The sequence below is a fragment of the Heptranchias perlo genome, chromosome 12, assembly GCF_035084215.1.
Source record: "Heptranchias perlo isolate sHepPer1 chromosome 12, sHepPer1.hap1, whole genome shotgun sequence".
In the NCBI taxonomy this organism is placed as follows: Eukaryota; Metazoa; Chordata; class Chondrichthyes; order Hexanchiformes; family Hexanchidae; genus Heptranchias; species Heptranchias perlo.
In genome coordinates, this window is record NC_090336.1 from 65,645,088 (window position 1) to 65,669,760 (window position 24,673).

General features: G+C 52.8%; 13 pseudogenes; all 13 read left to right on the top strand.

The window, feature by feature from the left end:
• Nucleotides 1-883: 883 nt before the first annotated feature.
• Nucleotides 884-1,000, top strand: LOC137329393 (U2 spliceosomal RNA; annotated as a pseudogene).
• A 974-nt stretch (nucleotides 1,001-1,974) lies between these two features.
• Nucleotides 1,975-2,091, top strand: LOC137329041 (U2 spliceosomal RNA; annotated as a pseudogene).
• A 4,560-nt stretch (nucleotides 2,092-6,651) lies between these two features.
• LOC137329779 (U2 spliceosomal RNA) lies at nucleotides 6,652-6,768 on the top strand (annotated as a pseudogene).
• Nucleotides 6,769-8,043: 1,275 nt separating this feature from the next.
• On the top strand, nucleotides 8,044-8,160 carry LOC137329597 (U2 spliceosomal RNA; annotated as a pseudogene).
• Nucleotides 8,161-9,476: 1,316 nt separating this feature from the next.
• On the top strand, nucleotides 9,477-9,593 carry LOC137329109 (U2 spliceosomal RNA; annotated as a pseudogene).
• Nucleotides 9,594-10,556: 963 nt separating this feature from the next.
• On the top strand, nucleotides 10,557-10,673 carry LOC137329394 (U2 spliceosomal RNA; annotated as a pseudogene).
• A 974-nt stretch (nucleotides 10,674-11,647) lies between these two features.
• LOC137328992 (U2 spliceosomal RNA) lies at nucleotides 11,648-11,764 on the top strand (annotated as a pseudogene).
• Nucleotides 11,765-15,584: 3,820 nt separating this feature from the next.
• Nucleotides 15,585-15,808, top strand: LOC137328587 (U2 spliceosomal RNA; annotated as a pseudogene).
• Nucleotides 15,809-16,795: 987 nt separating this feature from the next.
• Nucleotides 16,796-16,912, top strand: LOC137329981 (U2 spliceosomal RNA; annotated as a pseudogene).
• A 1,326-nt stretch (nucleotides 16,913-18,238) lies between these two features.
• Nucleotides 18,239-18,355, top strand: LOC137329110 (U2 spliceosomal RNA; annotated as a pseudogene).
• A 965-nt stretch (nucleotides 18,356-19,320) lies between these two features.
• On the top strand, nucleotides 19,321-19,437 carry LOC137329395 (U2 spliceosomal RNA; annotated as a pseudogene).
• A 974-nt stretch (nucleotides 19,438-20,411) lies between these two features.
• On the top strand, nucleotides 20,412-20,528 carry LOC137329043 (U2 spliceosomal RNA; annotated as a pseudogene).
• Nucleotides 20,529-24,334: 3,806 nt separating this feature from the next.
• LOC137328501 (U2 spliceosomal RNA) lies at nucleotides 24,335-24,537 on the top strand (annotated as a pseudogene).
• Nucleotides 24,538-24,673: the final 136 nt, after the last annotated feature.

Below are 24,673 nucleotides of genomic sequence, written 5' to 3' on the forward strand. Positions count from 1 at the left end.
CTGAGAATAAAGCTGATATCTCTCTCTCTCTCTCTCTCTCTCACTCAGAGCTGCTGTGGAAGGAAACCGTTTTAAAAAGAACTTTCTCAGCTCAGTGGTATTTTTTTCTTCTCCAAGGCTGAGTGCCGCTCGCACGTAGCGATATAATTCAAAGTGCAAAATAACTTGGCGTCGTTGACTTTAAACAAGCAGGGTCTGCTTCCAAATGAAAGCTGCGCTCCCGAACTGGACTGTCTGTCTGTCTGTCTGTCTGCTTGTCAAGGGGAGGAAAAGGCGGCGGTGGTGGTGAGGGTGGAGCTTTACGCTCAGGAGGGGAGACTTTCTTTCAGAGGTGCCAATTAATCTGTAGCAGAAAGTCATCCCCCCCGACCGGGATTCGAAGCCCGGTCCTGACCACAAGACCACCGGGGAGAGTTGCCTCAAGTCCCTGAGGGACCTGGACACGAGGCCGAATACACACGCACGCCTGCTGCACTGGCAGCAGCGACCAACAGGGGGCTGACCGGCTGATCCTTCCCTTTCACAGGCAGGCTTTTGGCCCTCGCTGAAACGACAAAGGTGTTCAGAAGGAAGTCCTGGGGGGAAGGCAGGCAGGGAGGGACGGACACAGGGAAGTCCGCACAAAACAGGTCCCCTGGAACCTCTGACCCAGAAAACCGGGTTCCTGGTGAAAGCAGTCCTGCCATTGACATGACAATGGACAGGGCCCGGCAGCTTGAGACACATCTTTCTTTCAATATGCAAGTTCTTTTTAAAAAAGTTTCCTTCCACAGCAGCTCTGAGTGAGAGAGAGAGAGAGAGAGAGAGAGAGACACTGACTCACTGACTGATACTGACACCGACACACACACACACACACACACACACACACACACACACACATATTATTTATTATTATTTTTAATTGATTTTTAGAACAGGGAGATGGAATAGGGGCTTGCTCCGTCCACTCCACGCATCGACCCAGTATTGCAGTGTCTCTGGGAACGGTGCAGCTCCCCGTGGGGAGATATTCAAAAGGAAAATCAGCTCTTTCCCAGTGTCTCTGTGTGTGTGTGTGTGTGTGTGTGTGTGTATTATTACTGAGAATAAAGCTGATATCTCTCTCTCTCTCTCTCTCCCTCTCTCTCTCTCACTCAGAGCTGCTGTGGAAGGAAACCTTTTTAAAAAGAACTTTCTCAGCTCAGTGGTATTTTTTTCTTCTCCAAGGCTGAGTGCCGCTCGCACGTAGCGATATAATTCAAAGTGCAAAATAACTTGGCGTCGTTGACTTTAAACAAGCAGGGTCTGCTTCCAAATGAAAGCTGCGCTCCCGAACTGGACTGACTGTCTGTCTGTCTGTCTGTCTGTTTGTCAAGGGGTGGAAAAGGCGGTGGTGGTGGTGAGGGTGGAGCATTACGCACAGGAGGGGAGACTTTCTTTCAGAGGTGCCAATTAATCTGCAGCAGAAAGTCATCCCCCCCCAACCGGGATTCGAAGCCCGGTCCTGACCACGAGACCACCGGGGAGAGTTGCCTCAAGTCCCTGAGGGACCTGGACACGAGGCCGAATACACACGCACGCCTGCTGCACTGGCAGCAGCGACCAGCAGGGGGCTGACCGGCTGATCCTTCCCTTTCACAGGCAGGCTTTTGGCCCTCGCTCAAACGACAAAGGTGTTCAGAAGGAAGTCCTGGGGGGAAGGCAGGCAGGGAGGGACGGACACAGGGAAGTCCGCACAAAACAGGTCCCCTGGAACCTCTGACCCAGAAAACCGGGTTCCTGGTGAAAGCAGTCCTGCCATTGACATGACAATGGACAGGGCCCGGCAGCTTGAGACACATCTTTCTTTCAATAAGCAAGTTCTTTTTAAAAAAGTTTCCTTCCACAGCAGCTCTGAGTGTGAGGGAGAGAGAGAGAGAGAGAGAGAGAGACACTGACTGACTGACTGATACTGACACCGACACACACACACACACACACACACACACACATATTATTTATTATTATTTTAAATTGATTTTTAGAACAGGGAGATGGAAAAGGGGCTTGCTCCGTCCACTCCACGCATCGACCCAGTATTGCAGTGTCTCTGGGAACGGTGCAGCTCCCCGTGGGGAGATATTCAAAAGGAAAAACAGCTCTTTCCCAGTGTCTCTGTGTGTGTGTGTGTGTGTGTGTGTGTGTATTATTACTGAGAATAAAGCTGATATCTCTCTCTCTCTCTCTCTCTCTCTCTCTCACTCAGAGCTGCTGTGGAAGGAAACCGTTTTAAAAAGACCTTTCTCAGCTCAGTGGTATTTTTTTCTTCTCCAAGGCTGAGTGCCGCTCGCACGTAGCGATATAATTCAAAGTGCAAAATAACTTGGCGTCGTTGACTTTAAACAAGCAGGGTCTGCTTCCAAATGAAAGCTGCGCTCCCGAACTGGACTGACTGTCTGTCTGTCTGTCTGTCTGTTTGTCAAGGGGTGGAAAAGGCGGCGGTGGTGGTTAAGGGTGGAGCTTTACGCTCAGGAGGGGAGACTTTCTTTCAGAGGTGCCAATTAATCTGCAGCAGAAAGTCATCCCCCCCCGACCGGGATTCGAAGCCCGGTCCTGACCACGAGACCACCGGGGAGAGTTGCCTCAAGTCCCTGAGGGACCTGGACACGAGGCCGAGGACACACGCACGCCTGCTGCACTGGCAGCAGCGACCAGCAGGGTTCCGACCGGCTGATCCTTCCCTTTCACAGGCAGGCTTTTGGCCCTCGCTCAAACGACAAAGGTGTTCAGAAGGAAGTCCTGGGGGGAAGGCATGGAGGGACGGACACAGGGAAGTCCGCACAAAACAGGTCCCCTGGAACCTCTGACCCAGAAAACCGGGTTCCTGGTGAAAGCAGTCCTGCCCCGCCCTGCCATTAACATGACAATGGACAGGGCCCGGACCAGGCGCAGCGGACGGTAGCGAGCAGTCGGAGGGTGAAAATCCGCCAGTGGGTGAAAAGGAGAGCCGTGCGGTGAGAGGAGGCGGAAAGCGGTTCGCAGACTTTCGCTGTACCTCCGGCGGGCAGCGCCGCACCTCCGAGCGCTCGGTACCGTCCGCTGCGCCTCGTCCTGCCGCACGCGACGAGCCGTCCCCGGAGGAAATCGGCCTCGGCCTTCCTGAGATATCAGTCTCCAGGTGGGACAGAAAAACCGGGGGCCCCCGGCTCGCTTTCGGCGGCCCGCTAGTCGACTTCCCGTCGTGCGAACGCGATCCTTCCGGTACCTTTCGGTGCCCCTTGCCCGACTCTAGCTCCGGTGGTAAAGCGGAGTCGGTCGGTCTGACGGCCGCCGAGTTAGCAGGCGGAAAGCGGTTTGCAGCCTTTCGCTGTACCTCCGGCGGGCAGCGCCGCACCTCCGAGCGCTCGGTACCGTCCGCTGCGCCTCGTCCTGCCGCACGCGACGAGCCGTCCCCGGAGGAAATCGGCCTCGGCCCTCCTGAGATATCAGCCTCCATACGGGCGTCACAAATCAGTGGACATGGTCAGCTGCAAAGCAGTGTCATTACAACCTTTCATAAACGACAGGGCAGCACCGCACTGCACTGCACTGCACTGCACCCCACACTACATCACACTTGCCTGCCGGCCTGCCTGCCGCTGCCTACTCTCACCAGCGGACCAAAGTGAGGATAACACCCCGAAGCAAGCATCTCCCTTGCCGCCCACCAGCCCACACCAATCCCCTTGCCTGCCTCCCACAAATTCCACCAGCGAGGCAAAGTGAAAATCAACCCCCAAAAAACGCACTCCACACCGGCCATCGCCCGCTATACACCCCCCCCCCCCCCCCCCCGGGGTGAATATTAAGCCCGAGAACACCGACTGTAACCAACTGCAGTGAAAAGTTGAAGTGGCAACTCATTAACCAGATTTACACTTGGCAACTCATAAACCAAATGAACAAAAAATCTGGTTAATGAGTTGCCCAAAATAAATCTGGTTAATGAGTTGCCACTTCAACTTTTCACTGCGGTTGGTTACAGTCGGTGTTCTCGGGCTTAATATTCACCCCGGGGGGGCGGGGTGGGTGATTCTGGGGGTAGTGTCCGGGAGGGTGAGCCTTTTATTCGGCAGGAGGCGTGTGGGGAAATCATCAACCTGTCAGACGATGAGTTGTCACAAACGCCATTGCTTAATGAAAGCTGCGCTCCCGAACTGGACTGACTGTCTGTCTGTCTGTCTGTCTGTTTGTCAAGGGGAGGAAAAGGCGGTGGCGGTGGTGGTGAGGGTGGAGCATTCCGCTCAGGAGGGGAGACTTTCCTTCATGCCAATTAATCTGCAGCAGAAAGTCATCCCCCCCCGACCGGGATTCGAAGCCCGGTCCTGACCACGAGACCACCGGGGAGAGCTGCCTCAAGTCCCTGAGGGACCTGGACACGAGGCCGAGGACACACGCACGCCTGCTGCACTGGCAGCAGCGACCAGCAGGGGGCTGACCGGCTGATCCTTCCCTTTCACAGGCAGGCTTTTGGCCCTCGCTCAAACGACAAAGGTGTTCAGAAGGAAGTCCTGGGGGGGAGGGAGGGAGGCAGGGAAATCAGCACAAAGCAGGTCCCCTGGAATCTCACACCTGCGTCCCAGAAAACAGGTCTCCTGGTCAAAGCAGTCCTGCCCCGTCCTGCCATTAACGTGACAATGGACAGGGCCCGGCAGCTTGAGACACATCTTTTTTTCAATATGCAAGTTCTTTTTAAAAAGGTTTCCTTCCACAGCAGCTCTGAGTAAGAGTGAGAGAGAGAGAGAGAGAGAGAGAGACTGACACTGACACTGACACTGCACACACACACACACACACACACACCGTCTCCCATCCGATTGGTGGACTATGGGATTGAAAATCGAACTTTGAGTTTCAATGCAGGGGGGAGAGCGCGAACGCAGCCCCTCCCAACTACCACACGCGCGTTGTTGTTGTTGTAATATAGAACTGCAAGTTGCCGTTGTCGTGGTCGTTTCGAATCAGCACAAAGTAGGTGCCTCCCTGGAATGTCACACCTGCGTCCCAGAAAACAGGTCTCCCGGTCAAAGCAGTCCCGCCCCGCCCTGGGATTAACATGACAACGGACAGGGCCCAGTCAGGGAGCAGCTTGAGAGACACCTTTCAATAGGCGCTTCTGAAACATTAACGCCTTGTTTCTTCCGACAGTTTAACCAGCGATTAACATGACAACGGACAGGGCCCAGTCAGGGAGCAGCTTGAGAGACACCTTTCAATAGGCGCTTCTGAAACATTAACGCCTTGTTTCTTCCGACAGTTTAACCAGCGATTAACATGACAACGGACAGGGCCCAGTCAGGGAGCAGCTTGAGAGACACCTTTCAATAGGCGCTTCTGAAACATTAACGCCTTGTTTCTTTCGACAGTTTAACCAGCCTTTAACACGCCTTGTGTTTTTATTTCCCATTTCCAGCCAGCCAGCCAGCCAGCCAGCCAGCCAGCCAGCCAGCCGAGCCGAGCCAGCATCTGCAGTATTTTTTTTGATTGGTCTTGCCTGCCGTGGAATGAATGTTTCAACACGAGCTGCTGATTGTCAGCACCTCACCTCTTTCTCAATTGGCCGTTGCAATCTCACTCACTCGCTGTGAGACACGTCACGTCACTAGTTTTACTCAAAGAGGTTTCCTTCCACGGCAGTGAGTTAGTGACTGAGACTGACTGACGGAGGTCCGTTGAGACACAACCCTCCCCCATCTGATTGGTGGCCTACTGGCAAATTTACCAATCTGTCAAGCAATCCTGGCAAGAAAGGAAAAAACGGCAACTTCTTTAAACTCATCCACTGTTGCAATTAGAAACGGTGGCAAAAAATGTGGCCAGAGTGGGAGAGAACGGCAGTGCTTCGAGACTGCTTTCAACACCGGCAGCCAGAGAACAAAGAGGGAGGGCAAACAGGACCCGAGATCAATTCGCATCGAGCGCGGTATCGCTTCTCGGCCTTTTGGCTAAGATCGAGCGTGTTCCTTTTCGGGCTTATTTGGATCTGAGCGGACTGGAACGCTGGCCGCGACCTCGTGCGCTCGCAAAGTGCGGACTTTGCTGTGATTGGTCGTTTGTGTGCTGGCTCCGCCCCTAAATTTGCATAAGGACCAAATCAACACTGCAATGGCAGGGAAGGGTTCCTGGTGAAAGCAGTCCTGCCACTGACATGACAATGGACAGGGCCCGGCAGCTTGAGACACATCTTTCTTTCAATATGCAAGTCCTTTTTAAAAAAGTTTCCTTCCACAGCAGCTCTGAGTGAGAGAGAGAGAGAGAGAGAGACTGACTCACTGACTGATACTGACACCGACACACACACACACACACACACACATTATTTATTATTATTTTAAACGACAAAGCTGTTCAGAAGGAAGTCCTGGGGGGAAGGCAGGCAGGGAGGGACGGACACAGGGAAGTCCGCACAAAACAGGTCCCCTGGAACCTCTGACCCAGAAAAACGGGTTCCTGGTGAAAGCAGTCCTGCCATTGACATGACAATGGACAGGGCCCGGCAGCTTGAGACACATCTTTCTTTCAATATGCAAGTTCTTTTTAAAAAAGTTTCCTTCCACAGCAGCTCTGAGTAAGAGAGAGAGAGAGAGAGAGAGACACTCACTCACTGACTGATACTGACACCGACACACACACACACACACACACACACATATTATTTATTATTATTTTTAATTGATTTTTAGAACAGGGAGATGGACTAGGGGCTTGCTCCGTCCACTCCACGCATCGACCCAGTATTGCAGTGTTTCTGGGAACGGTGCAGCTCCCCGTGGGGAGATATTCAAAAGGAAAAACAGCTGTTTCCCAGTGTCTCTGTGTGTGTGTGTGTGTGTGTTATTACTGAGAATAAAGCTGATATCTCTCTCTCTCTCTCTCTCTCTCTCACTCAGAGCTGCTGTGGAAGGAAACCGTTTTAAAAAGAACTTTCTCAGCTCAGTGGTATTTTTTTCTTCTCCAAGGCTGAGTGCCGCTCGCACGTAGCGATATAATTCAAAGTGCAAAATAACTTGGCGTCGTTGACTTTAAACAAGCAGGGTCTGCTTCCAAATGAAAGCTGCGCTCCCGAACTGGACTGTCTGTCTGTCTGACTGTCTGTTTGTCAAGGGGTGGAAAAGGCGGTGGTGGTGGTGAGGGTGGAGCATTACGCTCAGGAGGGGAGACTTTCTTTCAGAGGTGCCAATTAATCTGTAGCAGAAAGTCATCCCCCCCGACCGGGATTCGAAGCCCGGTCCTGACCACGAGACCACCGGGGAGAGTTGCCTCAAGTCCCTGAGGGACCTGGACACGAGGCCGAGGACACACGCACGCCTGCTGCACTGGCAGCAGCGACCAACAGGGGGCTGACCGGCTGATCCTTCCCTTTCACAGGCAGGTTTTTGGCCCTCGCTCAAACGACAAAGGTGTTCAGAAGGAAGTCCTGGGGGGAAGGCAGGCAGGGAGGGACGGACACAGGGAAGTCCGCACAAAACAGGTCCCCTGGAACCTCTGACCCACAAAACCGGGTTCCTGGTGAAAGCAGTCCTGCCATTGACAGGACAATGGACAGGGCCCGGCAGCTTGAGACACATCTTTCTTTCAATAAGCAAGTTCTTTTTAAAAAAGTTTCCTTCCACAGCAGCTCTGAGTGAGAGAGAGAGAGAGAGAGAGAGAGAGAGACACTGACTCACTGACTGATACTGACACCGACACACACACACACACATTATTTATTATTATTTTAAACGACAAAGCTGTTCAGAAGGAAGTCCTGGGGGGAAGGCAGGCAGGGAGGGACGGACACAGGGAAGTCCGCACAAAACAGGTCCTTTGGAACCTCTGACCCACAAAACCGGGTTCCTGGTGAAAGCAGTCCTGCCATTGACATGACAATGGACAGGGCCCGGCAGCTTGAGACACATCTTTCTTTCAATATGCAAGTTCTTTTTAAAAAAGTTTCCTTCCACAGCAGCTCTGAGTGAGAGAGAGAGAGAGAGAGAGAGAGACACTGACTGACTGACTGATACTGACACCGACACACACACACACACACACACACACACACATATTATTTATTATTATTTTTAATTGATTTTTAGAACAGGGAGATGGAATAGGGGCTTGCTCCGTCCACTCCACGCATCGACCCAGTATTGCAGTGTTTCTGGGAACGGTGCAGCTCCCCGTGGGGAGATATTCAAAAGGAAAATCAGCTCTTTCCCAGTGTCTCTGTGTGTGTGTGTGTGTGTGTGTGTGTGTGTGTGTATTATTACTGAGAATAAAGCTGATATCTCTCTCTCTCTCTCACTCAGAGCTGCTGTGGAAGGAAACCTTTTTAAAAAGAACTTTCTCAGCTCAGTGGTATTTTTTTCTTCTCCAAGGCTGAGTGCCGCTCGCACGTAGCGATATAATTCAAAGTGCAAAATAACTTGGCGTCGTTGACTTGAAACAAGCAGGGTCTGCTTCCAAATGAAAGCTGCGCTCCCGAACTGGACTGACTGACTGTCTGTCTGTCTGTCTGTCCGTTTGTCAAGGGGTGGAAAAGGCGGCGGTGGTGGTGAGGGTGGAGCTTTACGCTCAGGAGGGGAGACTTTCTTTCAGAGGTGCCAATTCATCTGCAGCAGAAAGTCATCCCCCCCGACCGGGATTCGAAGCCCGGTCCTGACCACGAGACCACCGGGGAGAGTTGCCTCAAGTCCCTGAGGGACCTGGACACGAGGCCGAGGACACACGCACGCCTGCTGCACTGGCAGCAGCGACCAACAGGGGGCTGACCGGCTGATCCTTCCCTTTCACAGGCAGGCTTTTGGCCCTCGCTCAAACGACAAAGGTGTTCAGAAGGAAGTCCTGGGGGGAAGGCAGGCAGGGAGGGACGGACACAGGGAAGTCCGCACAAAACAGGTCCCCTGGAACCTCTGACCCAGAAAACCGGGTTCCTGGTGAAAGCAGTCCTGCCACTGACAGGACAATGGACAGGGCCCGGCAGCTTGAGACACATCTTTCTTTCAATAAGCAAGTTCTTTTTAAAAAAGTTTCCTTCCACAGCAGCTCTGAGTGTGAGAGAGAGAGAGGAGAGAGAGAGACACTGACTCACTGACTGACACCGACACACACACACACACACACACACACACACACACACACACACATATTATTTATTATTATTTTAAACGACAAAGGTGTTCAGAAGGAAGTCCTGGGGGGAAGGCAGGCAGGGAGGGACGGACACAGGGAAGTCCGCACAAAACAGGTCCCCTGGAACCTCTGACCCAGAAAAACGGGTTCCTGGTGAAAGCAGTCCTGCCATTGACATGACAATGGACAGGGCCCGGCAGCTTGAGACACATCTTTCTTTCAATAAGCAAGTTCTTTTTTAAAAAGTTTCCTTCCACAGCAGCTATGAGTGAGAGAGAGAGAGAGAGAGAGAGAGAGAGACACTGACTCACTGACTGATACTGACACCGACACACACACACACACACACACACACACACACACATATTATTTATTATTATTTTAAATTGATTTTTCGAACAGGGAGATGGAATAGGGGCTTGCTCCGTCCACTCCACGCATCGACCCAGTATTGCAGTGTTTCTGGGAACGGTGCAGCTCCCCGTGGGGAGATATTCAAAAGGAAAAACAGCTCTTTCCCAGTGTCTCTGTGTGTGTGTGTGTGTGTGTGTGTGTGTATTATTACTGAGAATAAAGCTGATATCTCTCTCTCTCTCTCTCTCTCTCACTCAGAGCTGCTGTGGAAGGAAACCGTTTTAAAAAGAACTTTCTCAGCTCAGTGGTATTTTTTTCTTCTCCAAGGCTGAGTGCCGCTCGCACGTAGCGATATAATTCAAAGTGCAAAATAACTTGGCGTCGTTGACTTTAAACAAGCAGGGTCTGCTTCCAAATGAAAGCTGCGCTCCCGAACTGGACTGTCTGTCTGTCTGTCTGTCTGCTTGTCAAGGGGAGGAAAAGGCGGCGGTGGTGGTGAGGGTGGAGCTTTACGCTCAGGAGGGGAGACTTTCTTTCAGAGGTGCCAATTAATCTGTAGCAGAAAGTCATCCCCCCCGACCGGGATTCGAAGCCCGGTCCTGACCACAAGACCACCGGGGAGAGTTGCCTCAAGTCCCTGAGGGACCTGGACACGAGGCCGAATACACACGCACGCCTGCTGCACTGGCAGCAGCGACCAACAGGGGGCTGACCGGCTGATCCTTCCCTTTCACAGGCAGGCTTTTGGCCCTCGCTGAAACGACAAAGGTGTTCAGAAGGAAGTCCTGGGGGGAAGGCAGGCAGGGAGGGACGGACACAGGGAAGTCCGCACAAAACAGGTCCCCTGGAACCTCTGACCCAGAAAACCGGGTTCCTGGTGAAAGCAGTCCTGCCATTGACATGACAATGGACAGGGCCCGGCAGCTTGAGACACATCTTTCTTTCAATATGCAAGTTCTTTTTAAAAAAGTTTCCTTCCACAGCAGCTCTGAGTGAGAGAGAGAGAGAGAGAGAGAGAGAGACACTGACTCACTGACTGATACTGACACCGACACACACACACACACACACACACACACACACACACACATATTATTTATTATTATTTTTAATTGATTTTTAGAACAGGGAGATGGAATAGGGGCTTGCTCCGTCCACTCCACGCATCGACCCAGTATTGCAGTGTCTCTGGGAACGGTGCAGCTCCCCGTGGGGAGATATTCAAAAGGAAAATCAGCTCTTTCCCAGTGTCTCTGTGTGTGTGTGTGTGTGTGTGTGTGTGTATTATTACTGAGAATAAAGCTGATATCTCTCTCTCTCTCTCTCTCCCTCTCTCTCTCTCACTCAGAGCTGCTGTGGAAGGAAACCTTTTTAAAAAGAACTTTCTCAGCTCAGTGGTATTTTTTTCTTCTCCAAGGCTGAGTGCCGCTCGCACGTAGCGATATAATTCAAAGTGCAAAATAACTTGGCGTCGTTGACTTTAAACAAGCAGGGTCTGCTTCCAAATGAAAGCTGCGCTCCCGAACTGGACTGACTGTCTGTCTGTCTGTCTGTCTGTTTGTCAAGGGGTGGAAAAGGCGGTGGTGGTGGTGAGGGTGGAGCATTACGCACAGGAGGGGAGACTTTCTTTCAGAGGTGCCAATTAATCTGCAGCAGAAAGTCATCCCCCCCCAACCGGGATTCGAAGCCCGGTCCTGACCACGAGACCACCGGGGAGAGTTGCCTCAAGTCCCTGAGGGACCTGGACACGAGGCCGAATACACACGCACGCCTGCTGCACTGGCAGCAGCGACCAGCAGGGGGCTGACCGGCTGATCCTTCCCTTTCACAGGCAGGCTTTTGGCCCTCGCTCAAACGACAAAGGTGTTCAGAAGGAAGTCCTGGGGGGAAGGCAGGCAGGGAGGGACGGACACAGGGAAGTCCGCACAAAACAGGTCCCCTGGAACCTCTGACCCAGAAAACCGGGTTCCTGGTGAAAGCAGTCCTGCCATTGACATGACAATGGACAGGGCCCGGCAGCTTGAGACACATCTTTCTTTCAATAAGCAAGTTCTTTTTAAAAAAGTTTCCTTCCACAGCAGCTCTGAGTGTGAGGGAGAGAGAGAGAGAGAGAGAGAGAGACACTGACTGACTGACTGATACTGACACCGACACACACACACACACACACACACACACACATATTATTTATTATTATTTTAAATTGATTTTTAGAACAGGGAGATGGAATAGGGGCTTGCTCCGTCCACTCCACGCATCGACCCAGTATTGCAGTGTCTCTGGGAACGGTGCAGCTCCCCGTGGGGAGATATTCAAAAGGAAAAACAGCTCTTTCCCAGTGTCTCTGTGTGTGTGTGTGTGTGTGTGTGTGTGTATTATTACTGAGAATAAAGCTGATATCTCTCTCTCTCTCTCTCTCTCTCTCTCTCTCACTCAGAGCTGCTGTGGAAGGAAACCGTTTTAAAAAGACCTTTCTCAGCTCAGTGGTATTTTTTTCTTCTCCAAGGCTGAGTGCCGCTCGCACGTAGCGATATAATTCAAAGTGCAAAATAACTTGGCGTCGTTGACTTTAAACAAGCAGGGTCTGCTTCCAAATGAAAGCTGCGCTCCCGAACTGGACTGACTGTCTGTCTGTCTGTCTGTCTGTTTGTCAAGGGGTGGAAAAGGCGGCGGTGGTGGTTAAGGGTGGAGCTTTACGCTCAGGAGGGGAGACTTTCTTTCAGAGGTGCCAATTAATCTGCAGCAGAAAGTCATCCCCCCCCGACCGGGATTCGAAGCCCGGTCCTGACCACGAGACCACCGGGGAGAGTTGCCTCAAGTCCCTGAGGGACCTGGACACGAGGCCGAGGACACACGCACGCCTGCTGCACTGGCAGCAGCGACCAGCAGGGTTCCGACCGGCTGATCCTTCCCTTTCACAGGCAGGCTTTTGGCCCTCGCTCAAACGACAAAGGTGTTCAGAAGGAAGTCCTGGGGGGAAGGCATGGAGGGACGGACACAGGGAAGTCCGCACAAAACAGGTCCCCTGGAACCTCTGACCCAGAAAACCGGGTTCCTGGTGAAAGCAGTCCTGCCCCGCCCTGCCATTAACATGACAATGGACAGGGCCCGGACCAGGCGCAGCGGACGGTAGCGAGCAGTCGGAGGGTGAAAATCCGCCAGTGGGTGAAAAGGAGAGCCGTGCGGTGAGAGGAGGCGGAAAGCGGTTCGCAGACTTTCGCTGTACCTCCGGCGGGCAGCGCCGCACCTCCGAGCGCTCGGTACCGTCCGCTGCGCCTCGTCCTGCCGCACGCGACGAGCCGTCCCCGGAGGAAATCGGCCTCGGCCTTCCTGAGATATCAGTCTCCAGGTGGGACAGAAAAACCGGGGGCCCCCGGCTCGCTTTCGGCGGCCCGCTAGTCGACTTCCCGTCGTGCGAACGCGATCCTTCCGGTACCTTTCGGTGCCCCTTGCCCGACTCTAGCTCCGGTGGTAAAGCGGAGTCGGTCGGTCTGACGGCCGCCGAGTTAGCAGGCGGAAAGCGGTTTGCAGCCTTTCGCTGTACCTCCGGCGGGCAGCGCCGCACCTCCGAGCGCTCGGTACCGTCCGCTGCGCCTCGTCCTGCCGCACGCGACGAGCCGTCCCCGGAGGAAATCGGCCTCGGCCCTCCTGAGATATCAGCCTCCATACGGGCGTCACAAATCAGTGGACATGGTCAGCTGCAAAGCAGTGTCATTACAACCTTTCATAAACGACAGGGCAGCACCGCACTGCACTGCACTGCACTGCACCCCACACTACATCACACTTGCCTGCCGGCCTGCCTGCCGCTGCCTACTCTCACCAGCGGACCAAAGTGAGGATAACACCCCGAAGCAAGCATCTCCCTTGCCGCCCACCAGCCCACACCAATCCCCTTGCCTGCCTCCCACAAATTCCACCAGCGAGGCAAAGTGAAAATCAACCCCCAAAAAACGCACTCCACACCGGCCATCGCCCGCTATACACCCCCCCCCCCCCCCCCCCGGGGTGAATATTAAGCCCGAGAACACCGACTGTAACCAACTGCAGTGAAAAGTTGAAGTGGCAACTCATTAACCAGATTTACACTTGGCAACTCATAAACCAAATGAACAAAAAATCTGGTTAATGAGTTGCCCAAAATAAATCTGGTTAATGAGTTGCCACTTCAACTTTTCACTGCGGTTGGTTACAGTCGGTGTTCTCGGGCTTAATATTCACCCCGGGGGGGCGGGGTGGGTGATTCTGGGGGTAGTGTCCGGGAGGGTGAGCCTTTTATTCGGCAGGAGGCGTGTGGGGAAATCATCAACCTGTCAGACGATGAGTTGTCACAAACGCCATTGCTTAATGAAAGCTGCGCTCCCGAACTGGACTGACTGTCTGTCTGTCTGTCTGTCTGTTTGTCAAGGGGAGGAAAAGGCGGTGGCGGTGGTGGTGAGGGTGGAGCATTCCGCTCAGGAGGGGAGACTTTCCTTCATGCCAATTAATCTGCAGCAGAAAGTCATCCCCCCCCGACCGGGATTCGAAGCCCGGTCCTGACCACGAGACCACCGGGGAGAGCTGCCTCAAGTCCCTGAGGGACCTGGACACGAGGCCGAGGACACACGCACGCCTGCTGCACTGGCAGCAGCGACCAGCAGGGGGCTGACCGGCTGATCCTTCCCTTTCACAGGCAGGCTTTTGGCCCTCGCTCAAACGACAAAGGTGTTCAGAAGGAAGTCCTGGGGGGGAGGGAGGGAGGCAGGGAAATCAGCACAAAGCAGGTCCCCTGGAATCTCACACCTGCGTCCCAGAAAACAGGTCTCCTGGTCAAAGCAGTCCTGCCCCGTCCTGCCATTAACGTGACAATGGACAGGGCCCGGCAGCTTGAGACACATCTTTTTTTCAATATGCAAGTTCTTTTTAAAAAGGTTTCCTTCCACAGCAGCTCTGAGTAAGAGTGAGAGAGAGAGAGAGAGAGAGAGAGACTGACACTGACACTGACACTGACACACACACACACACACACACACACACACACCGTCTCCCATCCGATTGGTGGACTATGGGATTGAAAATCGAACTTTGAGTTTCAATGCAGGGGGGAGAGCGCGAACGCAGCCCCTCCCAACTACCACACGCGCGTTGTTGTTGTTGTAATATAGAACTGCAAGTTGCCGTTGTCGTGGTCGTTTCGAATCAGCACAAAGTAGGTGCCTCCCTGGAATGTCACACCTGCGTCCCAGAAAACAGGTCTCCCGGTCAAAGCAGTCCCGCCCCGCCCTGGGATTAACGTGACAATGGACAGGGCCCAGTCAGGGAGCAGCTTGGGGAGCAGCTTGAGAGACGTCTTTCAATAGGCGCTTCTGAAACATTAACGCCTTGTTTCTTTCGACAGTTTAACCAGCCTTTAACACGCCTTGTGTTTTTATTTCCCATTTCCAGCCAGCCAGCCAGCCAGCCAGCCAGCCAGCCAGCCGAGCCGAGCCAGCATCTGCAGTATTTTTTTTGATTGGTCTTGCCTGCCGTGGAATGAATGTTTCAACACGAGCTGCTGATTGTCAGCACCTCACCTCTTTCTCAATTGGCCGTTGCAATCTCACTCGCTCGCTCATTGTGAGACACGTCACGTCACTAGTTTTACTCAAAGAGGTTTCCTTCCACGGCAGTTCGTTAGTGACTGAGACTGACTGACGGAGGTCCGTTGAGACACAACCCTCTCCCATCTGATTGGTGGCCTACTGGCAAATTTACCAATCTGTCAAGCAATCCTGGCAAGAAAGGAAAAAACGGCAACTTCTTTAAACTCATCCACTGTTGCAATTAGAAACGGTGGCAAAAAATGTGGCCAGAGTGGGAGAGAACGGCAGTGCTTCGAGACTGCTTTCAACACCGGCAGCCAGAGAACAAAGAGGGAGGGCAAACAGGACCCGAGATCAATTCGCATCGAGCGCGGTATCGCTTCTCGGCCTTTTGGCTAAGATCAAGTGGTCAAGTGGGGGAAGGCAACCATTTGGAGCCTTCCTGCCATTGTATGCCGGGGGGATGCAGTCAGGGAGAAATCCCCTCGGGCAGAGTGTAGAGCTTTGGCTTGTAGAGCTTTGGCTTGATGTAATGTCACTGCAAGGAATCTGGAATGAATCTGTAAGGCAATAAGGCACCCCAGAGTGTCAGAAAAAAAAAAAAAAAAAAAAAAAAAAAAAAAAAAAAATCTGTTCTTATCAGTTTAATATCTGATACGTCCCCTATCTGGGGACCATATATTAAATTGATTTTTGGAACAGGGAGATGGACTAGGGGCTTGCTCCGTCCACTCCACGCATCGACCCAGTATTGCAGTGTCTCTGGGAACGGTGCAGCTCCCTGTGGGGAGATATTCAAAAGGAAAAACAGCTCTTTCCCAGTGTCTCTGTGTGTGTGTGTGTGTGTGTGTGTGTGTGTGTGTGTGTGTGTGTGTGTGTGTATTATTACTGAGAATAAAGCTGATATCTCTCTCTCTCTCTCTCTCTCTCTCTTACACTCAGAGCTGCTGTGGAAGGAAACCGTTTTAAAAAGAACTTTCTCAGCTCAGTGGTATTTTTTTCTTCTCCAAGGCTGAGTGCCGCTCGCACGGAGCGATATAATTCAAAGTGCAAAATAACTTGGCGTCGTTGACTTGAAACAAGCAGGGTCTGCTTCCAAATGAAAGCTGCGCTCCCGAACTGGACTGACTGTCTGTCTGTCTGTCTGTTTGTCAAGGGGTGGAAAAGGTGGCGGTGGTGGTGAGGGTGGAGCTTTACGCTCAGGAGGGGAGACTTTCTTTCAGAGGTGCCAATTAATCTGCAGCAGAAAGTCATCCCCCCCGACCGGGATTCGAAGCCCGGTCCTGACCACGAGACCACCGGGGAGAGATGCCTCAAGTCCCTGAGGGACCTGGACACGAGGCCGAGGACACACGCACGCCTGCTGCACTGGCAGCAGCGACCAACAGGGGGCTGACCGGCTGATCCTTCCCTTTCACAGGCAGGCTTTTGGCCCTCGCTCAAACGACAAAGGTGTTCAGAAGGAAGTCCTGGGGGGAAGGCAGGCAGGGAGGGACGGACACAGGGAAGTCCGCACAAAACAGGTCCCCTGGAACCTCTGACCCACAAAACCGGGTTCCTGGTGAAAGCAGTCCTGCCACTGACATGACAATGGACAGGGCCCGGCAGCTTGAGACACATCTTTCTTTCAATAAGCAAGTCCTTTTTAAAAAAGTTTCCTTCCACAGCAGCTCTGAGAGAGAGAGAGAGAGAGAGAGAGAGAGACACTGACTGACTGACTGACTGATACTGACACCGACACACACACACACACACACACACACACACATATTATTTATTATTATTTTTAATTGATTTTTAGAACAGGGAGATGGACTAGGGGCTTGCTCTGTCCACTCCACGCATCGACCCAGTATTGCAGTGTTTCTGGGAACGGTGCAGCTCCCCGTGGGGAGATATTCAAAAGGAAAATCAGCTCTTTCCCAGTGTCTCTGTGTGTGTGTGTGTGTGTGTGTGTGTGTGTATTATTACTGAGAATAAAGCTGATATCTCTCTCTCTCTCTCTCTCTCTCTCTCTCACACTCAGAGCTGCTGTGGAAGCAAACCTTTTTAAAAAGAACTTTCTCAGCTCAGTGGTATTTTTTTCTTCTCCAAGGCTGAGTGCCGCTCGCACGTAGCGATATAATTCAAAGTGCAAAATAACTTGGCGTCGTTGACTTGAAACAAGCAGGGTCTGCTTCCAAATGAAAGCTGCGCTCCCGAACTGGACTGACTGACTGTCTGTCTGTCTGTCTGTCCGTTTGTCAAGGGGTGGAAAAGGCGGCGGTGGTGGTGAGGGTGGAGCTTTACGCTCAGGAGGGGAGACTTTCTTTCAGAGGTGCCAATTCATCTGCAGCAGAAAGTCATCCCCCCCGACCGGGATTCGAAGCCCGGTCCTGACCACGAGACCACCGGGGAGAGTTGCCTCAAGTCCCTGAGGGACCTGGACACGAGGCCGAGGACACACGCACGCCTGCTGCACTGGCAGCAGCGACCAACAGGGGGCTGACCGGCTGATCCTTCCCTTTCACAGGCAGGCTTTTGGCCCTCGCTCAAACGACAAAGGTGTTCAGAAGGAAGTCCTGGGGGGAAGGCAGGCAGGGAGGGACGGACACAGGGAAGTCCGCACAAAACAGGTCCCCTGGAACCTCTGACCCAGAAAACCGGGTTCCTGGTGAAAGCAGTCCTGCCACTGACAGGACAATGGACAGGGCCCGGCAGCTTGAGACACATCTTTCTTTCAATAAGCAAGTTCTTTTTAAAAAAGTTTCCTTCCACAGCAGCTCTGAGTGTGAGAGAGAGAGAGGAGAGAGAGAGACACTGACTCACTGACTGACACCGACACACACACACACACACACACACACACACACACACACACATATTATTTATTATTATTTTAAACGACAAAGGTGTTCAGAAGGAAGTCCTGGGGGGAAGGCAGGCAGGGAGGGACGGACACAGGGAAGTCCGCACAAAACAGGTCCCCTGGAACCTCTGACCCAGAAAAACGGGTTCCTGGTGAAAGCAGTCCTGCCATTGACATGACAATGGACAGGGCCCGGCAGCTTGAGACACATCTTTCTTTCAATAAGCAAGTTCTTTTTTAAAAAGTTTCCTTCCACAGCAGCTATGAGTGAGAGAGAGAGAGAGAGAGAGAGAGAGAGACACTGACTCACTGACTGATACTGACACCGACACACACACACACACACACACACACACACACACATATTATTTATTATTATTTTAAATTGATTTTTCGAACAGGGAGATGGAATAGGGGCTTGCTCCGTCCACTCCACGCATCGACCCAGTATTGCAGTGTTTCTGGGAACGGTGCAGCTCCCCGTGGGGAGATATTCAAAAGGAAAAACAGCTCTTTCCCAGTGTCTCTGTGTGTGTGTGTGTGTGTGTGTGTGTGTATTATTACTGAGAATAAAGCTGATATCTCTCTCTCTCTCTCTCTCTCTCACTCAGAGCTGCTGTGGAAGGAAACCGTTTTAAAAAGAACTTTCTCAGCTCAGTGGTATTTTTTTCTTCTCCAAGGCTGAGTGCCGCTCGCACGTAGCGATATAATTCAAAGTGCAAAATAACTTGGCGTCGTTGACTTTAAACAAGCAGGGTCTGCTTCCAAATGAAAGCTGCGCTCCCGAACTGGACTGTCTGTCTGTCTGTCTGTCTGCTTGTCAAGGGGAGGAAAAGGCGGCGGTGGTGGTGAGGGTGGAGCTTTACGCTCAGGAGGGGAGACTTTCTTTCAGAGGTGCCAATTAATCTGTAGCAGAAAGTCATCCCCCCCGACCGGGATTCGAAGCCCGGTCCTGACCACAAGACCACCGGGGAGAGTTGCCTCAAGTCCCTGAGGGACCTGGACACGAGGCCGAATACACACGCACGCCTGCTGCACTGGCAGCAGCGACCAACAGGGGGCTGACCGGCTGATCCTTCCCTTTCACAGGCAGGCTTTTGGCCCTCGCTGAAACGACAAAGGTGTTCAGAAGGAAGTCCTGGGGGGAAGGCAGGCAGGGAGGGACGGACACAGGGAAGTCCGCACAAAACAGGTCCCCTGGAACCTCTGACCCAGAAAACCGGGTTCCTGGTGAAAGCAGTCCTGCCATTGACATGACAATGGACAGGGCCCGGCAGCTTGAGACACATCTTTCTTTCAATATGCAAGTTCTTTTTAAAAAAGTTTCCTTCCACAGCAGCTCTGAGTGAGAGAGAGAGAGAGAGAGAGAGAGAGACACTGACTCACTGACTGATACTGACACCGACACACACACACACACACACACACACACACACACACACACATATTATTTATTATTATTTTTAATTGATTTTTAGAACAGGGAGATGGAATAGGGGCTTGCTCCGTCCACTCCACGCATCGACCCAGTATTGCAGTGTCTCTGGGAACGGTGCAGCTCCCCGTGGGGAGATATTCAAAAGGAAAATCAGCTCTTTCCCAGTGTCTCTGTGTGTGTGTGTGTGTGTGTGTGTGTGTATTATTACTGAGAATAAAGCTGATATCTCTCTCTCTCTCTCTCTCCCTCTCTCTCTCTCACTCAGAGCTGCTGTGGAAGGAAACCTTTTTAAAAAGAACTTTCTCAGCTCAGTGGTATTTTTTTCTTCTCCAAGGCTGAGTGCCGCTCGCACGTAGCGATATAATTCAAAGTGCAAAATAACTTGGCGTCGTTGACTTTAAACAAGCAGGGTCTGCTTCCAAATGAAAGCTGCGCTCCCGAACTGGACTGACTGTCTGTCTGTCTGTCTGTCTGTTTGTCAAGGGGTGGAAAAGGCGGTGGTGGTGGTGAGGGTGGAGCATTACGCACAGGAGGGGAGACTTTCTTTCAGAGGTGCCAATTAATCTGCAGCAGAAAGTCATCCCCCCCCAACCGGGATTCGAAGCCCGGTCCTGACCACGAGACCACCGGGGAGAGTTGCCTCAAGTCCCTGAGGGACCTGGACACGAGGCCGAATACACACGCACGCCTGCTGCACTGGCAGCAGCGACCAGCAGGGGGCTGACCGGCTGATCCTTCCCTTTCACAGGCAGGCTTTTGGCCCTCGCTCAAACGACAAAGGTGTTCAGAAGGAAGTCCTGGGGGGAAGGCAGGCAGGGAGGGACGGACACAGGGAAGTCCGCACAAAACAGGTCCCCTGGAACCTCTGACCCAGAAAACCGGGTTCCTGGTGAAAGCAGTCCTGCCATTGACATGACAATGGACAGGGCCCGGCAGCTTGAGACACATCTTTCTTTCAATAAGCAAGTTCTTTTTAAAAAAGTTTCCTTCCACAGCAGCTCTGAGTGTGAGGGAGAGAGAGAGAGAGAGAGAGAGAGACACTGACTGACTGACTGATACTGACACCGACACACACACACACACACACACACACACACATATTATTTATTATTATTTTAAATTGATTTTTAGAACAGGGAGATGGAAAAGGGGCTTGCTCCGTCCACTCCACGCATCGACCCAGTATTGCAGTGTCTCTGGGAACGGTGCAGCTCCCCGTGGGGAGATATTCAAAAGGAAAAACAGCTCTTTCCCAGTGTCTCTGTGTGTGTGTGTGTGTGTGTGTGTGTGTATTATTACTGAGAATAAAGCTGATATCTCTCTCTCTCTCTCTCTCTCTCTCTCTCACTCAGAGCTGCTGTGGAAGGAAACCGTTTTAAAAAGACCTTTCTCAGCTCAGTGGTATTTTTTTCTTCTCCAAGGCTGAGTGCCGCTCGCACGTAGCGATATAATTCAAAGTGCAAAATAACTTGGCGTCGTTGACTTTAAACAAGCAGGGTCTGCTTCCAAATGAAAGCTGCGCTCCCGAACTGGACTGACTGTCTGTCTGTCTGTCTGTCTGTTTGTCAAGGGGTGGAAAAGGCGGCGGTGGTGGTTAAGGGTGGAGCTTTACGCTCAGGAGGGGAGACTTTCTTTCAGAGGTGCCAATTAATCTGCAGCAGAAAGTCATCCCCCCCCGACCGGGATTCGAAGCCCGGTCCTGACCACGAGACCACCGGGGAGAGTTGCCTCAAGTCCCTGAGGGACCTGGACACGAGGCCGAGGACACACGCACGCCTGCTGCACTGGCAGCAGCGACCAGCAGGGTTCCGACCGGCTGATCCTTCCCTTTCACAGGCAGGCTTTTGGCCCTCGCTCAAACGACAAAGGTGTTCAGAAGGAAGTCCTGGGGGGAAGGCATGGAGGGACGGACACAGGGAAGTCCGCACAAAACAGGTCCCCTGGAACCTCTGACCCAGAAAACCGGGTTCCTGGTGAAAGCAGTCCTGCCCCGCCCTGCCATTAACATGACAATGGACAGGGCCCGGACCAGGCGCAGCGGACGGTAGCGAGCAGTCGGAGGGTGAAAATCCGCCAGTGGGTGAAAAGGAGAGCCGTGCGGTGAGAGGAGGCGGAAAGCGGTTCGCAGACTTTCGCTGTACCTCCGGCGGGCAGCGCCGCACCTCCGAGCGCTCGGTACCGTCCGCTGCGCCTCGTCCTGCCGCACGCGACGAGCCGTCCCCGGAGGAAATCGGCCTCGGCCTTCCTGAGATATCAGTCTCCAGGTGGGACAGAAAAACCGGGGGCCCCCGGCTCGCTTTCGGCGGCCCGCTAGTCGACTTCCCGTCGTGCGAACGCGATCCTTCCGGTACCTTTCGGTGCCCCTTGCCCGACTCTAGCTCCGGTGGTAAAGCGGAGTCGGTCGGTCTGACGGCCGCCGAGTTAGCAGGCGGAAAGCGGTTTGCAGCCTTTCGCTGTACCTCCGGCGGGCAGCGCCGCACCTCCGAGCGCTCGGTACCGTCCGCTGCGCCTCGTCCTGCCGCACGCGACGAGCCGTCCCCGGAGGAAATCGGCCTCGGCCCTCCTGAGATATCAGCCTCCATACGGGCGTCACAAATCAGTGGACATGGTCAGCTGCAAAGCAGTGTCATTACAACCTTTCATAAACGACAGGGCAGCACCGCACTGCACTGCACTGCACTGCACCCCACACTACATCACACTTGCCTGCCGGCCTGCCTGCCGCTGCCTACTCTCACCAGCGGACCAAAGTGAGGATAACACCCCGAAGCAAGCATCTCCCTTGCCGCCCACCAGCCCACACCAATCCCCTTGCCTGCCTCCCACAAATTCCACCAGCGAGGCAAAGTGAAAATCAACCCCCAAAAAACGCACTCCACACCGGCCATCGCCCGCTATACACCCCCCCCCCCCCCCCCCCGGGGTGAATATTAAGCCCGAGAACACCGACTGTAACCAACTGCAGTGAAAAGTTGAAGTGGCAACTCATTAACCAGATTTACACTTGGCAACTCATAAACCAAATGAACAAAAAATCTGGTTAATGAGTTGCCCAAAATAAATCTGGTTAATGAGTTGCCACTTCAACTTTTCACTGCGGTTGGTTACAGTCGGTGTTCTCGGGCTTAATATTCACCCCGGGGGGGCGGGGTGGGTGATTCTGGGGGTAGTGTCCGGGAGGGTGAGCCTTTTATTCGGCAGGAGGCGTGTGGGGAAATCATCAACCTGTCAGACGATGAGTTGTCACAAACGCCATTGCTTAATGAAAGCTGCGCTCCCGAACTGGACTGACTGTCTGTCTGTCTGTCTGTCTGTTTGTCAAGGGGAGGAAAAGGCGGTGGCGGTGGTGGTGAGGGTGGAGCATTCCGCTCAGGAGGGGAGACTTTCCTTCATGCCAATTAATCTGCAGCAGAAAGTCATCCCCCCCCGACCGGGATTCGAAGCCCGGTCCTGACCACGAGACCACCGGGGAGAGCTGCCTCAAGTCCCTGAGGGACCTGGACACGAGGCCGAGGACACACGCACGCCTGCTGCACTGGCAGCAGCGACCAGCAGGGGGCTGACCGGCTGATCCTTCCCTTTCACAGGCAGGCTTTTGGCCCTCGCTCAAACGACAAAGGTGTTCAGAAGGAAGTCCTGGGGGGGAGGGAGGGAGGCAGGGAAATCAGCACAAAGCAGGTCCCCTGGAATCTCACACCTGCGTCCCAGAAAACAGGTCTCCTGGTCAAAGCAGTCCTGCCCCGTCCTGCCATTAACGTGACAATGGACAGGGCCCGGCAGCTTGAGACACATCTTTTTTTCAATATGCAAGTTCTTTTTAAAAAGGTTTCCTTCCACAGCAGCTCTGAGTAAGAGTGAGAGAGAGAGAGAGAGAGAGAGAGACTGACACTGACACTGACACTGACACACACACACACACACACACACACACACACCGTCTCCCATCCGATTGGTGGACTATGGGATTGAAAATCGAACTTTGAGTTTCAATGCAGGGGGGAGAGCGCGAACGCAGCCCCTCCCAACTACCACACGCGCGTTGTTGTTGTTGTAATATAGAACTGCAAGTTGCCGTTGTCGTGGTCGTTTCGAATCAGCACAAAGTAGGTGCCTCCCTGGAATGTCACACCTGCGTCCCAGAAAACAGGTCTCCCGGTCAAAGCAGTCCCGCCCCGCCCTGGGATTAACGTGACAATGGACAGGGCCCAGTCAGGGAGCAGCTTGAGAGACGTCTTTCAATAGGCGCTTCTGAAACATTAACGCCTTGTTTCTTTCGACAGTTTAACCAGCCTTTAACACGCCTTGTGTTTTTATTTCCCATTTCCAGCCAGCCAGCCAGCCAGCCAGCCAGCCAGCCAGCCGAGCCGAGCCAGCATCTGCAGTATTTTTTTTGATTGGTCTTGCCTGCCGTGGAATGAATGTTTCAACACGAGCTGCTGATTGTCAGCACCTCACCTCTTTCTCAATTGGCCGTTGCAATCTCACTCGCTCGCTCATTGTGAGACACGTCACGTCACTAGTTTTACTCAAAGAGGTTTCCTTCCACGGCAGTTCGTTAGTGACTGAGACTGACTGACGGAGGTCCGTTGAGACACAACCCTCTCCCATCTGATTGGTGGCCTACTGGCAAATTTACCAATCTGTCAAGCAATCCTGGCAAGAAAGGAAAAAACGGCAACTTCTTTAAACTCATCCACTGTTGCAATTAGAAACGGTGGCAAAAAATGTGGCCAGAGTGGGAGAGAACGGCAGTGCTTCGAGACTGCTTTCAACACCGGCAGCCAGAGAACAAAGAGGGAGGGCAAACAGGACCCGAGATCAATTCGCATCGAGCGCGGTATCGCTTCTCGGCCTTTTGGCTAAGATCAAGTGGTCAAGTGGGGGAAGGCAACCATTTGGAGCCTTCCTGCCATTGTATGCCGGGGGGATGCAGTCAGGGAGAAATCCCCTCGGGCAGAGTGTAGAGCTTTGGCTTGTAGAGCTTTGGCTTGATGTAATGTCACTGCAAGGAATCTGGAATGAATCTGTAAGGCAATAAGGCACCCCAGAGTGTCAGAAAAAAAAAAAAAAAATCTGTTCTTATCAGTTTAATATCTGATACGTCCCCTATCTGGGGACCATATATTAAATTGATTTTTGGAACAGGGAGATGGACTAGGGGCTTGCTCCGTCCACTCCACGCATCGACCCAGTATTGCAGTGTCTCTGGGAACGGTGCAGCTCCCTGTGGGGAGATATTCAAAAGGAAAAACAGCTCTTTCCCAGTGTCTCTGTGTGTGTGTGTGTGTGTGTGTGTGTGTGTGTGTGTGTGTGTGTGTGTGTGTATTATTACTGAGAATAAAGCTGATATCTCTCTCTCTC